This window comes from Pezoporus flaviventris, unplaced genomic scaffold (assembly GCF_033815535.1).
Source record: "Pezoporus flaviventris isolate CSIRO_AGI_PZ_B2104156 unplaced genomic scaffold, CSIRO_AGI_Pfla_v1 ptg000011l, whole genome shotgun sequence".
Lineage (NCBI taxonomy): Eukaryota > Metazoa > Chordata > Aves > Psittaciformes > Psittacidae > Pezoporus > Pezoporus flaviventris.
Window position 1 is genome coordinate 1,216,825 of NW_026892559.1, and position 15,045 is coordinate 1,231,869.

Below are 15,045 nucleotides of genomic sequence, written 5' to 3' on the forward strand. Positions count from 1 at the left end.
AACCAAAGCACTTGAGCCAGTGAACCTTTTTTACAGCACTTGTTGCCCCTGTGCCATAGATTTTTAATTCCTTTTTTTCCTGGGAGCAGATGGAGAAAACCTTTGGGGATGGGGTATTTCTCCTGTGACTGAAGAAGAGCCTGTGCGCTCTCCAGAGAGAGGAGAGTCATAACCTCTTGCTTTGCTCTGTCTGGGTTAGCAGGAAAGCTCCATGAGGATCACGGCTATAGTGGATCTGTGTTTGCTTAAGGTGCTGAGGGATGCTGAGGTCAGACAAGCTTCCTCTGCTGCAGTGGGGAACTGTTCTAATAACTGCTGTTTCTGCTGTTCCAGGCCACACAACGATGAGATATTTATTAGGCTAATGAGCAAATTATAATTCAAAGCTTCAGGATGAACAAAAAAAGAAATGTATGTTAGCTCCCAACTGGTAATGGCTGTAGGATCAGAGGCAAAGAATTCTTGAATTTCCAAGTTTTCCCAAGTGACCAGCACTTGGATGAGATGCAGCTATATATGAGTATGCGGTTATATTCTTAAACTCAGAAATGTATGTGTGCATTGCGGTCACGATATAGAGTGAGAGGCAAAAGCAACCTTACCTCATTTCCTGCCTTTTTCTATGTGACTTCTCATTCATAAAGCACAGAGAAGGGATATTTTTGTACAGTGTTTCCTAAGGGGATTTTTTTCTTTTCCCCTCCTGCTAAAAGAAAATGCAGATAACTTTGGTCATGCATTCAAATGCAGCTGTGTTTGGTTTGTTGGGGGAGAGGTCTAAGTGTGTGTTAGGACATGACCTGCCTCGTGTACCTGTTTTATATCACCTCAGTGCACAGCGGGGGGTTTTGTGTAAACTATATTGACCTGCTATCCAAACGCAGTTTTGTATTACAATTTATATGGGCTGGATTCAGACGGTGGCCTCAAGGAGAAACACTCTTTAATCACTGGAGCTAGATGCTGCCGGAGTTTTTGAATCTTGCAGATATGTTGCCATTCATGTATTAAAGACAAACTTTAAGAGTATTTCTTTTCCTTGAGGAACTCTTGACTTCACATGCTCCTTTTATTGTGAGCTGGTTGTTAGGGCTGAGAATTTGCCACCGACTCCCTCTCCCCACCCCAAAACAAACAAATAAGTAGAACCATATGTACTTGACTTCATCCTCCAAACAGCCTCTTAGGCTTCTTCTCTATGAAATCAGCAGCTTTTTTTCCCCTTTTCTTTTTCTTTCTTTCTTTCTTTCTTTCTTTCAAGACATGCCAGACCGCTGTAGGCTGCGTGGAGAAGGAAGAAGTTACCCCTAGTGATGACTCTTAAGCCAGCTGTCAGCTCAATCCAAAGTATCAGTCATTTTCCCATAGCTAAAGTCACTGCAATATGTTTTTCTTGCCTCGTTCCCTGTATGAAATGAGCTGCTGTAGCAAAGGAGTTTTAAAGACATTCTTTGGGCTTTTTTGGGGTTGGTTTTATTTATTTTTTCCCCCAAAATAGAAACATTTAATCATCTTTTTAATCGTACTCCTCGATGTACAGCCAAACAATGCTTTTTTTTTTTTTTTCAGTGGTTCTTTCTGGTTTAGTCTTGGCACAAATATGTTCCAATTTGTCAGGGGTGTGATCCAGTTCTGACAATGAAGTGCCCCAAGTACAGATCAGCCTGGTTCTGTGTTTTATTCCCTCTGATACTACTCACTTCCCATGTGATCCTTTATTTCCCTTAGAGTTGAAATCAGGGTAACTCCTGGAAAACTCTCAAAGGTTTTGTTGCTGTTTAATATAATTGATGTTGGTAGAGCATGCAGCAGATCCTAATACTAGAGGAGGAGGGAAGCACCCTGTGACCCAACATGATTAGGGTGAGAGCATGAAGGGGCAGAAAGGGTACCAGAGTGACAGTAATGGAAATAAGAGGAGCAAGTTTATACCAAAAGGTACCAGAGGGAAGCTGGTGTTGAGCTGTAGGGAATGTAGAGGGTTATGCAAAGGGTGAGGAACAGAGATGCTGCAAATTAAGGAAAGGAAGTGGAGCACAAATGAAAGCACTGGTCCACTCTAAATTATCGTGGTAAATAATTTGGAGTAGGAGGATCTCTAAAATTTGCTCTTGAGGTAATCCTGGTGTCTGATGGTTCACCCCTTTCCCTAGAAAAGAGCCCCTTGAACTCTTGAAAGTGTTAATGGCTTGGCACAGTCCCCTACCAGTTTGTCCTGGTGGCTTTCAGATGTGTTGCAGATGAGAACTTCTACCATGTAAGCATTCAGGAACATGAACAAAAAGTAATTTCAGGAAGATTCTTGTCTGTGGATTCTTTTTTTATTTCCTCTACTTTTACTCTTTAGGGAATTGTGCCTGATTTAAAACTGTGCCAAAATAACACCTCTGGTCTTGTTTGTTTGGGTCTTACTGGTGACTGTTGTCTTCTCCCTACTCTGCAAGCTCTGCATGTGAGGAAGGACCAGGGAGAAGATGTGCAGCAGGGATTGTTTGGGATGACTTGTTTTGGGAAGTAAGGGGGGGGGGGGGGGGGGGGTGGCCCACGCTGGGTTGAAACAGGGCAGCACTGCTGTTCCTATTGTTCTGCCAGACTGCGTGGTTCAGCCACAAAGCAGCTGGTTTTCAAAGTCAGTGTTTAAAACTTCCCATTTTGAAAGATACTGGTTTAAAACATAATGGAGCACAATAAGAAACAGTTAAGACCAGTTCTTTAAACCTACCTGAAGAGAGAGGAATCACTTGAAAATTCTCCCAGTAAAAATTGTATTTGCTCTCACTGGACCAGTATGTTGAATTGTAACCTTTAGGTCTTGCACAAGCTTCTGCAGTGACTAATTAGGCAGGGGAAAAAGCAGAGAAATCACCTCTGACTGCAGCACTAGTTAAAGTTGTGGAAAATACAGGCAACCAGTCCTGGGCTGTGCGACTGGATGGAGATGGAGCTGTGCCTTCCCCAGGGCTCTGGTTGATGTTGCATTGACTAGCAGTGCTCATAAAGGCTTCTGCTGAGAGGAGAGACTTGTTACTTAATGTGTGATGCTTGTAGGAGCCAAAAGGGACTTTCTGGGGTCTTGCTGCTGCCCATCACCAGCAGTGCAGATGTGCATTATGCTGACAGCAGCATTGGGCAGCAGCTGCCTGTGGGATGTGGTTTCCCAGGTGAAACAGACCAAAGGTCCTGCCTGATGCTGCAGCTCCTGTATTGGGCTTTTATCTCCTCCTTTGCTGTCGGCTCATCTCCTTCAGACAGTGACAGCCCTGTGAAATCTTCAGGAGCCGCAGCGTTTGTCTCCCTTGAAACTTGGGAGGGCAGGGGATAGCGAGGGAGAGGATTGGTTTGGTTTTGGCTTTTATTTGCCTGGGTTTTGTTTGTTTGGGTTTTTTTTCCCTGGAGAGTGCACAGCTCAGTAGTTCAGGCTGGTGTTTGCCTTCCAGAAATTCCTGTGAAATGATCAGAGGATCTGTGAGATGCTTCTGTATTTTGAGTCCTAATCACTTAGGTGAAAAAGAATAAGTAAATTATATATTGAACCGCTAACTGGTGCTGAGGCCTGCTGGTTTCCATGGCAACCAGGCTGGAATTAGTTGCCTGTGACGTCACCGGCATGGTGCAGGTAAGAGTTGCATCCTGCTGCCATTTCCCTCACTGAAGAGGTAAACGCTGCAGGCGCAAACACCATGACATTGCGGTTAGTATGCGCAAACACCTCGGTCACCCTGGGGTACCTGTCCATCTCTGGAGCGAACCGAGTTCACTGCATGCACAGCAGAAATGCCTTTACTAAGGGAGATGGGATCCCCTTACCCCACATCTGCCCTCTCCCCACTGCTGTTGTTGGGGTGCAGAGCAGCCCCACACCTGGGTTGGAGGGCTCAGGTTTTCTCCTCTGTTTGCCCAAGTTGTTTCTCTAATTCATCTTACAGACCCATTTATAAACATACGGAGAGAAAAAATTCCCAGCAGTCCCATGGGGACATCACTTCTTCTTTCTGGAGATGGATAAACATCCTGGTAGGTTTTTGGTGCCTTTTTTTTTTTTTTTCCTTTTGTTTTCTCAAGGATTTGGTTTTATTTTCCCTCTCTTTTTCTATCTTTGAGATGCCAGGAATGTAAACTCTGGTCTTTTCTGGCATTGCTTAAAGACAAGAGGGAGATGTAAATCTATGAACGTGAATGTTTAAAACCTTAACTGAAGGAGTGAATGTGGAGAATCTTTAATGAAGGTCTCCTTTACTCAATACATTAATTACTTATCGGAGTATATGTATTTTAAGCCAAACAAACTACCAGCCTGATTGAGCATGGCTGTTTGATTATCCTCAAAGAGTCAGGAATGGAGGTTCTGCCTGAAGCCTCTTGCACAGTACTGTACTGTAGGGACAGGTGTGTCACATTCATGTGCGACAGGCACTGTCCCACACTGAAGCCTGGGTAGGCAATGATAAGTAATAGTCACTGTTCAGCTGTGGAATTGAATATCCTTTAGCCAGCAACAACAAAAAAACCTCACCCCACCTATCTGATTGCCTTCACATGATCAAAACACAGTAGATGTGGTTCTTCCTTCTGCACATTTTCTGGTGGTTGAATTCAGTTTAGTTTTAGCTGTCCCAGGTGATTGCATTTCCAATGTTTTCTTAAGAAGAGACTGTATGCCTCCCTGTTAAGGTGATTTGTCCTGTTCCCCATGCAGCAATAGGCTTATGTTTTTCTTTTCTTGGTTTCCACTGGACCTATGCATAGTTCAGCTAGCATTGAATGAGCCCCTTTTTAGTTTGTGCTTGTCAGAGGCTTGTAGACAGTTCAGTTCCCAGCTCATTGACCATTGCTCAACAATATCCTGTATTTAATCCTTGTGTTCATAAATTGATTTCTGGTTCTTGGTAAGGTACTTGGTGCTCTTCTGCAACCTTCTATTTTATCAGAAGGTTTTTGAGTAACTTTCATCCAGAATTAAATACCAGCTTTCAGATATGGTTGCAATCAAAACATCTGATGCTTGTCAGCTCTGGAGACTGCTAATAATACTGCAAAGCACAGCTGTTTGCTTGCAGCAGTGCCCACCTGTACATAGAAGTAGCTCTGCCACAACAGTCTTCTCCAGGAGACTGCCCACCGATACATCCTGCTTCTCCTATGCCTGCATCATTGCAGTGACTGTGAGTTGAAAATGATGTTTCGGTTGTGATGGCTGGCTCAGGAATTCCAGGTCTCGTACTGCCTCTTCCCTTTGGTGGAAACAGATGCACTCTGGATGATGTTTTGCATTTTGATGTAATGCGCATCTGTTATATAGGCATAAAAATGTTCGGTTTTTATAATTCAGTTTATAATGAGGAAAATGACACAGGGCAACAGGGGAAGTTCAGGTTAGGTATAAGGAAGAAGTGCTTTACTGTGAGGGTGATGAGGCAGTGGCACAAGTTGCCCAAGGACGTGGTAAATGCTCCATCCCTGGAGCATCAAGGCCAGGTTGGACAGATCCTTGGGCAACATGGTTTAGTGTGAGGTGTCCCTGCCAATGGAAGCGGGCTTGGAATTAGATGATCTTAAGGTCCTTTCCAACCCAAACCATTCTATAATTCTATGATAGGGAGTTTTATTAGGTGCCATGGCTCACTGAGTGTTGCTTGCAGATAGCATGCTGCACAGATCACCTATTGTAAGCCAGTAGTGACCTGTGGAACCCACTTTGGGTGATGCTGTTCTACGGCCTTATCTATACTAGGAAGAAAGACAAATGATGTATAGTTTATCGTCTCATTGTAAAGCTAAATGACATGGTAGGGTGGTGGGGGGTTTCTATGTTTTTGTTTTTGGTGGTTTTGTTTAATGTCAGAAGTTGCTTCTTGAGTGGGCTACAGTTGTGTTTCTGCTGCCAGAGGTGAAATAACAGTCCTGATTTTTTGTCAGTGTAGATGCAGATAAATGGACTTGGAAATACAGAAGAAATAAAAATACCTTTATCATGTACCTCCTTTTGGAAGCATCTCCAAGTATTAGCAGCTTCTTTTTCCTTCTTTGGATGGGCTACTTTAAATCATTCATATTGTTGTCACTTCCAAGGGTTTTTTCTTCCCTAAATACTTTGTTTGTAGGCAGTGCCACCAATAAGTGAATAGATAGGAATATGAAAAATATGAAGAGCGCCAAAATCTTACTGACAGAAGGAAAACCTTGCAGTGCATTTCACTGCTGCCATCCCTAGTGAGCTGTGCTACCACGAGTGGTAAGGCAGAAAGGAGTCTGAGATCGTCTGTGCCTCCTTAGAGGCAACATCAGAATTTAGAAGAACTGAACTGCCTCTCATGGCTCCTGAGCTGTGACAGTGTGGTCTTTGCACACTTTAGTGTCAGCTGAGCTTTTAGAAAATGCTTCCTCTATTTAGACCTGTGGTGATCAGGTATGGTATGTTGCATGAAGGACTACAGTCAGCAATTCTGCCTTAAGGTTCCTCCTGCTACTAGCACTTGTAGTGTTCCTCAGGGTTTTCAAGCACCTCCCACGTTTTATGCATCTGTCTTTCAGAAGATGAAATATTTAGGCCAAAATGGACATGGTTTTGTCTTACACGAGTGTTGATGGGATAAGAAGGAACATCACTGCTCAATGTTCCCATCAGAGTCGTTGGCAAATGCATCTGTCGGGAAGGATTCAGTGATGGGTATTAGGATAATGAGCCACGGGGAGGTGGGCTGTGACTTTTCACTCCTTGTCACCTCTAGTTTTCTATCAGTTCAAGAGGCCTTCACAAAAAGAAGCTGTTACTACTGCTGGCTGCACAACGGATGCTGTGTAGAGTACCTGTGCAGTGGTATAGCTTGGGAAGGGTGAAAGATGAGAAGATAGGGGTTTATTGCCTTCTAACGCTGAGGCTTGCTGAGATGGCAGTGGCTGCGGTCTCCAGAATTAGAGGGTTTGTATTTGGAGTTAAGATACCGTCAGTGGGGCCTAGTGTCTGAGCCAGCTGTTTATACACCCGGAGAATACTGCTTTGTCTTTCCTCTGCCACTGGGCGGGCGGGAGGGGGACCATGGCCGAGGACGGGGCTCAGGGAGTGAGAGGGATGGGGGGTGCATGGGACAAACTGAAGAGGATGAGTTGGGTGGCTGGAAGGAGTTGGGCCTGTTTAAAATGGCCGCCACCGCATTCAGGGGGCCATTTTAAGTGCCGTTATCCTGCTCTCGCTAATGGGTGTAATTTGAATGAACGTGAAGCCAACAAAAATGTTAGATTCCAGGACAAATCTGTTCTGATCTGGGGATTCATCCGAGTCCCAACAATGCGTAAAGTACTGTGGGATGAGAGGTGATACATTGTGGAAATGTAAGATATGAATTTTATATTTATTACTGACTTGGCAGGGTGCTTTTCACATCACCATTCTGGTACAATTTTTGATTATATTTTTATGCTGAGCATGGGAGAAACACCGCTAGTGTGTACGTAATTCTCTCTGCCTTTTGTGCTTCTCTTCTCTGATAAGGAGAACTCTGTGCTGATGAAAGAGACAGGGTTGACAGTCCTTGCACTGTAATGATACAGTTTAGACAATGCCGGTAAAAACTTCCTCTGCCAGCGTGGGGGACGTGTGCTGACACAGAGCAGAGTGCCACTAGCAGAGGAAGGATAGGTAAGTTTGTGTCTTGCCCAATTCCTGACCTCTGCAAGAGTTCAGGAGGGTGATGGTAGTTTGTGTGATGTTGGTGTGCATGGGGGACCTGTTCACTGGTCCTCGGTCCATGTGTTGCTCTCATTTGTCATGAATTGTTGTCTTGTAATGGATTTTGTTTACTCCCAGCATGTGCTGGCTCTGAACTGGCATTGAAAGCAGGTAAAATTTATCTGCAGATGGAGTGATGTCTGTTCTCTTCCAGGTACTTATTTTCATTAAACAAGTAAGTGTCAGGAAAATACCCTTCTCTATAGATTGCCTTACAAAGTCAGAGTTATGGGGCAGTGGTACATTTCTTGTATATATTTATATTTAGTTATTTATACAACCCTTGTCTTTTATGTGGGGTTTTTTAACAAGCATCGATGCATGCATTCTACCTTACTTCATGTCAAAACTGATAGCATCCTCATTTTGTATCTTCATAAAGAACTGTGCCGTGTGAGATGGTGCAGAAGGTCTGCATCAAAACTGGGAACTGAACCCAGACTTCTGGGATTCTTGGTTCAGTGTCCGATACATAGGAATAAGTCAGAATGATTTTTGTGTTTATTTAAAGATATATTTACTTATGTTTCTATTGAATCTGCTTCTGGAAGCGAACAGCTTCAATATGGCACTTTTCATTAGAGTAATTGAGAAGGGGCTTAAAATGATTAAGGTGTAGTGGCTTTTTGCATCTTCACCGCAAACAGCATTGCAGTTGTACCGCAGAAGTGCATTTGGCTGGTGGCATTTGGTGGAACCAAAAGGTTTGACTCAATCTGACACTGGCAGAGCAAAGTGCATGAACAGACGACTGCCAGCAAGTTGATTTACCCCAATGAGATTATAAGTTGTCATCTAGACACTAGTAGTCTTCTTCATTGCAGTAAGAAGTAAAATGTTCGCCTCAACTGTCAGGAGATTGGTTGGTTCAATGTTACTGTGACTCAGCTGGCAAATGGCAACTTATTAGTCATGGTAACTCAGTTGCTTACTTCTGTGTTTGCATCTCTTGGACTGATTTTGGTGGGCAGCCATTGTCAATGGAAGGCAAATAAGAAAGGGAAAACCTGGGAGTTACCTGGTTGCAATCCCTCTCCTCACTGGTAGCCTGGGTAGAAATAAACCCAGGGTAGAAACAAGCCCGCAGAGCTGGTGGCTGGTTGGAGGAAAAAAAATTGAAAAAAAGATTAGTTTGGGTTTAAAATGTCGGACTACTGAAGTAAATGTCACCCTCATCAGAGCTGTGAACAGTTGAAGTTTTGGCAGCAAACGGACAAGGCTTAAGGTGGTGTTATGTGGGTTAGTAGTTCAGTCCCTACCCTCCCACAGCTGGAAGACTGACTCTCTGGAAAAGGTGCAGAAGCTTTCCCTTGTTGAGAGCCAAGCTGACCTTTATAGCAGCCATGCATTATCCCGTACCTTTGCGTAATGCAGCAGTGAAGGCAGGTGGCTCCAGCCTATGCAAAATGCAGTTGTGATGTGTGCCCAGCCCCTCGTCTAACAGCTTAAATAGCCCACATCGGGGGCCTGCCTCTCCAGGAGGAAACCTTGCTTGCAGTGTAAAACCACTGTGCACTTATGCTTGTTTACGCAGGGAAGCTGGCGTGCAGTAAGATGGGGTGTGAGTTTATGGCTCTCTGGCTGTTCTGAACTGTTTTGTGTGGGCATTTTTCATACACAATTAAGAGCTGAGCTGCTTGCTCCAGTGGTGTCAAGTAAGAGCGGTTACGGCATGAGCTGGTGAGCAGTGCCCAGCGTGCTCCCTTCAGGGCCTAGCTTATTGCTGCCTTCCCAGGGTGAACAAGTCTTAGGCTAACATGAATTTTACAGGAGGCCATGTGGGATTGGAGCAGCGGGAAAACGATGGAGTGGGACCAAGGAGCTGTACATGTGCCGCACTAGGCACAGCTGGGATGTGGCTGGCTTAAGTGTGCAGTGGAAGAGGCAGGAACGTTTGTAATGCCAGTGGAAAGAACCTGTATGGGGAAGGGGGCAGTGTCCCAGAGAGCAGAGGCAATGGGAGCTCCCAAATGCTGTTGGTTGCAGGTCATGCTGGTGGGACCCTGCCTCTCCCCAAGCACTGGCCTTGGCAGAGCTCACCGGCACTGCTTGGCAGAGCAAGCAGAGGAGCAAAGCTTCCCGTGGTGGAGCACAAGCTGGCATCTGAGCAGCCTCACCTCTGCCCCGCCAGCAACGCTGGCCCTTCCTGGCGGCGTGCCGCCTCTCCCTGCTGCCAGCCTCCTGCCCGCCAGCAGGCACCCACCCCATCCCCTGCCCAGGCTGGGAGCAGGGAGGCGAGAGGTGGGCCCCCGATCCGATCCGGAGTAGCCGGGCTCCCCCCCGCCCCCGGCTCCCCGTGTCAAGCGCGTGTTTGAGCTTGTGCGAGTCTCCTGGACACCTTCCCGGTGAGTTTTCCAGAGAATGACTACAGATGAAATGCAATTAGACACAGATGGACGGGGGTGGGGGAGGGGTGGGAGACGAGCCGAGTTTGAAAATGGGGGGAAGGGAGCGATTAATTGCGAAGCCATGAGGCAGACTGGCGCGTGCGGGAGAGGGATGTGTGCGAGGATCAGAGGTCCCTGCTGGGAGATGCTCGCTGGGCCGGGGCCGGGGACCCGAGGAGGTCTCTCTGCTCTCAACTGCTGCTGCCGCCGCTGTTGTGGTTGTTGGAGAGCCAGAGGGAAGCAGCGGGCGTGTCTCAGGGATGATTAATCATGTATGGCAGCAGCGAGGAAGGAGGACACGGCGCACACACAAGACCAGCACCTCCCCTACCCCTGCGCGCCTTTGGCTCGCTGACAGCGGTCTCTTCTGCTCTGAAATCCAGCCCCTGAGGACGGCAGGCAGAGGGGAGCCGTGTTTCAGCTGAGAGAAGAGACAGTTCCTTACGCACCCCGTCATCCAGGAGCTTTGAGACTCCAGAAACTTAAATCTCCTGGGTCTGGGAAAGAATGAAAAAATGTGAAAGCAGGGAGCTGAGCTACTCCAGGTGGGAGGAGAGGCAGACCTGACTGAAGGTTTAATTAGTGAGGAGCGTGGAAAGAATAAAAGTGGGTTTGGCAACAGCAGGGTTTGAGTGCTTTCCAGTTGGGGAGGTGGGGACAGGGCACAGAGCAGTGCAGATTGGTCAGGTGTCCCTTTGCCTCAGGGTTGTCAGTCTCCCCTCCTTCCACACCCTGGCACTACTTGAAAAAGGAGATTTAAACATAAATTGGTTTCTGTTTGGGGGAAGGAATTTGGTTTTAAGTCTCCCAGATTCAACTTCTTATTGCTGTGAAGGAAAGCTTAAGAACCAGAAACCTGCTTTCTTTGTGTGTGTGTGTGTGGTGTTATTGAGAGGTCAGAGTCCTGCACAAGGAGAGAACCAGAAGATGAGAATACCAGAGATTTCCAAAGTAGGAGACACATGGTTAAACCAGGACTGCTGGCCTGGAGCTTTGAACTTGTCTTTCCAGTCTAATGGCCGTTACCTGCAGTGGTCTTGCTCATCTTCCCTGTGCAATTTCCCCTCGCAATTTCTTCTGCAAGTAGCTGAAAGCTTACCCTTTTCTCTGCATCCCCTATCCAAGCTAAGGCAATATTCTTCCCACTGCTGCTGTAATTTACAGTGGATGATGTCAAAATGTTCGTACTTTTTCCCCTTAACCTCGGACTCCCCTTTCATAGTCTGCAATGGTTCTTTTGGGGAGCTTTGGACTGAAGGGAGGTGTTTAATTGTATTTTTCAGCCCCTTATTTTCCTCTGCTCAAGGTTTGCAAGGACACCCTTAACTATAGTGCTGTCTTCTGTCACTGAGGTGGGATCTCTGGGATGATTTTTGTAGCGTTGCTTGGATGTGCTGCCTGTACATCTGTCCCTGAAAGATTGCTAGAGAGTGTATTTAATACTTATAAACAGCTCCACATTTTCAATGTGCCGCTTCCTCTTGCAGTGCAGAGTAGTGGCCTGATTCTGGAATGTACAGATTTCATTATTTTCCTCCCTTTTTATTTTTTCTTAGTTCTTCTAAGTATAGCTAAGTAGTATTTCACAAAGCAAAATATTATCACAAAATAAGAGAGGAGTTGGACATAATAATTGTTCTGAGGCAGGACATGAGTGGGTCAAAGTTAAGACTGTGGTGAAATGGGTGCTGCAGAGCTGAGGAAAGCCTTCCTAGGCTACTGCTGATGAAGTTGGAGGTACCTTTGTGGGGTTGTTTTGGGATCCCTGGATTAAAAAACTCCAGTGTTGTTTCTGAGGCAGAATTGAAACATGCTGGTGGCATCAGAAACTGACAAAACTGAGAGCTGGAATAAATACTTAATGCTCCTCCCTGTGAGACCTCTGCTCACAGCCAGTAGTCATGGAAAACAGGACAAAACAGATGTGGATGCCCGAGCGAGTGAATAGTGCTCCTTTATCCGTGGCCGTTGTGCAGCGAGGTGTTTTCCTCCCCTCACCAGCTTGGCGAGCCTTCTGGCACATTGCACCCACACTGCCCAGCGGATCTAATTGTGGGATTTGGGCAGCATAAGGAGCTGCTCTGCTGTGGCTGTGAAGAGGCACATCTCTGCCTGTTCAGTTTGAATGGCTGGACCCGGAGCAGGCAGAGGGGCAGGAGGGTTTCTGAGAGCTCAAGGCCAGTACAACATCAGTGTTTTCATTTGGAGCTCTTCCCAAGGCAGCTTTCTTTAAGAACAACGAAGGACAGGGCAGCTTGTCCTCTGTGGTCTCCAGTGTCCACCAAGGGGGAAATGGAAGGGGGGGCACACGCTAAAGCCTACCTTGTGGTGTATGTGATTTAAGAGAAAGGAAGAAAACCAGAGACAAGGAAATGTGATTTGCTAACTCAGCTGGCAGATGGGCAGAGAGAGGAGTGTGTTGCTAATTAGTGTGAACTATTGATCATGTTTGGATGGAGGTGATGCTGTGATGGGGAGTAGTGTCTACCTTTGCTCTGTTGGCCCATCCAGGGGGTTACTTAGTCCTTTTCCAGCCCAGGGATGGTTTTGGCAAGCCCTCCAGCATCAGCACTGGTGGCAGTGGTGAGGTCCCTGGTGACCGCAGTTTGGCAGACTCCTGCCCCATCTCAGGTAGCACCTTGGGAATCGCCCGGCCCCCTCCCCTACCTGGGTGTGCTTTCTGATAGTGTAAGGGGAGCTTTTGGAGGAGCCAGGGGCTGGCTGCCAGGCTGCCTTTAATTCCCCCAGCTGGCAAACAGGAGGCCTGTGTCGGTTGCCGGGGCAATGGCGGGAAGCTGTGTTAGTTTAATGAAGCATTGGGAAGGCTGCTGTTTGTTTCAGGGGAGGGGGGGCTTTCTCGCCTGCCAGGATGCTCCCCTGAAGCCGACGGGTGGCTGCCAAAGTGCTCTCCCTCATCTGCCTCCATCAGCCCTTGCCAGGGTGCAGAGGCCGTCATCAGGCCATCCCTCAGCACGACATGTCTGCCTGCTCCCCTTCCACCTGAGCACAGCGTGTTCGGTGCCCTGCCCTCAGATCTGTCTTCCTCCAAAAACGCCTGCCTCTTCCCAGGAAAGAGCCCACTCTCGCCCCATGCAGGGTGCCTCCTCCCTGGGGCTGGGATGGATGCCCCTTCCCTTTCATCGCCTGCCTAGGGGATGGTGGCTACCTGATTGAGGTGTTGAACTTTCTTGATTTAAGCAAATGAAGACTCGAAGCATCCATGTCTTCATCGTAAAGGTGACCTACAAAGGAAGGAGAGGAGGAAAAGAAGAGGGGGGTAAAAAAAAAAAAAAAAGCCTTGTGTTTATGCCCCTTTTGCAATGTCTCTTTATGATTTAAAAAGAATAGAATGTGGGGCTTGGGCTTTTTTATCCTTCTTTTCTTCCTTTCTTCCCAGCTTGTTATCTCAAGTACAAAAGGATTTCTGGTCTTGTTTAACCTCGGGGGGGGGGGGGGGGGGGAGGGGGAGTTCGAGGGGCAGCTTGAGCAGTAGCAGGCTTATGACTCCAGATAAAACTTCATATTAAAAACATGAGCCTTATTCAGACCTGTTAAAAATCAGGGGTGTGTAAATGGAAGTGTAAAAAACAAATACTAAATGGAGAGCTTGCTTGAAAGGTCAGAAAGCCATGCCCGTTTAATACAAGGCCACAGACCCATGAATTTTCAGCAAATAAAAATGGCAGAATAAGACTATTGCCTTGCAAAGGGGGAAAAAGAAAGCCATTTCATATGTGAGAACACAGATGTATTTGGTAAAGATGTACAAGCAGAAATGCACCTGTTTTGGTTTGGTTTTTTTTCCCCTCTCCCCTCCCCCACCTTTTTTCTTGTTCTCATTTAAAATGCCATATAAACAAACGCTGTCCTGGATGGATGGTGCTTCCCTAGCGAGTGTAGCAGAGCTTCTCCTTGTCCTGCAGGAGCAGCTTCCCACATCAGCCGTTGCAGGGCTAAATCTCACCTCCCCCCTCCCCAAATACAGCGGCACATTACCCCCCTCGCCCCCCGACCCGCGCCTCCCCTGGCGGCAGCATCCCACTGGGATTTGCAGGTTGCCTATGCCAACCCTGCCATGTGGATGGAGGACAAGGAGCCCATCCCTCAGCGTGAAGCCAGTGTCAGCCCAAACTCTGTGACCCCCTGTTGCTGTCCTCCCTCTCTGGCCCATTCTGATCTGTACGTGCGAGTCTCACGCCCTGCGGATGGCTGGTAATTAAAAACCTGGGAGGGGGATATTATTGAGTTAACAGTAGTTATTTGTCAGGCTGCTGGAGAGGGGGGAGAGTGATCTATCCCCAGGGAAAGCTGCACTGACGAGGGGTGGGGGGGAGCAGGAGGGAGGAGGAAGTGGGGGCGAGATTGGCAGGTGACTGCCAGCTCCGAGGAGATGACAGCGGCAGCAGCTCCGCCAGTCCCACTTGAACACTGCACTGCAGGTACTGGGTTAATGGGTGGGAAGTGGTGAAGAAGAATATCAGGGTGGGTGGCTGGAGGGGAGGGTGTTGGCGTGGGGGAGTTGATTTCTGCTAAACGCCAAGATAGAGATGACACTCTCTATATACATGTAATCATTAGACTTTGCATTCCCAAGAATATTTTCCTTCATACAATTTTTTTAAAATGCAGAGAAAGCTCTCCCCAAACCTGACAGTATTCTACCTACAATCACTTCCCCCGTGCCAATATTACCATGCCGTACAAAACCGGTCTGAAATGCTGTGCTATTTTTGACCATTGCTTTAGAATATTTGTAGTGAAATTTTAATTTTTAAGGTGCTAGGAATAGGCACCTCAGTCCCACATCATCTCCATGTAGCGAGGCCCTTTTACTGAACGTGACACTGCATTACAATCTAAACCTCACAATTTTCTTGTTTGATGATACTGACTATCCAACTAGAAAATTCATGTATCCTCCTTTTGCAGGAC

General features: G+C 46.9%; 1 protein-coding gene across 9 annotated transcripts in view; it reads left to right on the forward strand.

The window, feature by feature from the left end:
• The window catches only part of TCF20 (transcription factor 20), a 128,628-nt gene that overhangs the window by 34,661 nt on the left and 78,922 nt on the right, over positions 1 to 15,045 (forward strand). Inside the window, exon 1 of one of the 9 annotated variants that reach the window (XM_061450678.1) lies at positions 3,921 to 4,014. The exons of 7 other annotated variants lie outside the window; for them this stretch is intronic. The gene's annotated coding sequence lies outside the window, so the exon portion shown is untranslated. Of the gene's footprint in view, positions 1 to 3,920; positions 4,015 to 14,530; positions 14,553 to 15,045 lie in introns of those variants that run through there. One more of the 9 variants, XM_061450681.1, reaches the window with a different exon arrangement.